This window comes from Poecilia mexicana, unplaced genomic scaffold (genome assembly GCF_051168715.1).
Source record: "Poecilia mexicana isolate PSO_F unplaced genomic scaffold, ASM5116871v1 scaffold_2, whole genome shotgun sequence".
In the NCBI taxonomy this organism is placed as follows: domain Eukaryota; kingdom Metazoa; phylum Chordata; class Actinopteri; order Cyprinodontiformes; family Poeciliidae; genus Poecilia; species Poecilia mexicana.
Window position 1 is genome coordinate 12,146,357 of NW_028263371.1, and position 941 is coordinate 12,147,297.

General features: G+C 36.3%; 1 non-coding gene across 1 annotated transcript; it reads left to right on the forward strand.

Annotated features, from left to right (window-relative positions):
• Nucleotides 1–596: 596 nt before the first annotated feature.
• trnav-cac (transfer RNA valine (anticodon CAC)) lies at nt 597–669 on the forward strand. The gene has a single exon. It is a non-coding gene; the product is annotated as a tRNA-Val (tRNA).
• Nucleotides 670–941: the final 272 nt, after the last annotated feature.

Consider the following 941-nt stretch of genomic DNA (forward strand, 5'->3'; position numbering starts at 1 on the left):
ATTGTCTGAAGGACCTTAGATATGAATTGCCCCATATGGGGTTTGAACCGACGACCTCAGCATTACCAGCACCGTGCTCTAACCTGCTGAGCTAACTCACCTACCTTACAAACTGTTGAGTTTCCATGGATTTAAGAAGAACTTACATTATCTTACCACAATGAAGATTTGGTAAAAGTGCTTATATTCTAATGTTTTTCAAAACAACATAGATAATATTTTATTTTCCAGAGATTTTGTATTTTGAAGTGTTGATATTATTTTTGAACCATTTTTAATTTTCAAGTGTTGATTGTATTTCAGAGATATTTTTTTTTATTTTAATGTGTTAATTTTATTTTTTAGCCATCTAGCCAAGTCTCTGTAGAACCATTTGTGTCTGCTAATGACATTTTCAATACATTTTTTTGATCTCAGGCTTAGTTTATGGACTGTAATGTGAAATTAGACACAAGTATAAGTCTGACAGTTTGTTCACCAAGTTACTGTGCTCTCTGAGAGGATCTGTAAGTATTTGACATTGTTCCATGCCCATCGTTGACATTAGTCTCTAACAAAATGTGGATCATCTACCAGGAACACTGCAAAGAGCATGAGTTTCTGTAGTGTAGTGGTTATCACGTTTGCTTCACACGCAAAAGGTCTCTGGTTCGAAACCAGACAGAAACAGATTTTTCCATGTTCTATTCATCACAGGTGTTTACTAAAGGTCAACAAGGGTTCTGTGGTGGTCTGTACTCTGAATCCAGGCATCTGAGTGCAAGCCTCAGTTGAAATTTTCATGCGTTGCATCTCACATCATCAACTTTGGAACCTCAAACTGAAACAAAGCAGAGAAGTTAAGTTCCTCTAGTGTAGTGGTTATCATGTTTGCTTTACATGCAAAAGGTCTCTGGTTCAAAACCAGACAGAAACGGTTTTTGTAGGTTATACATCTCTTG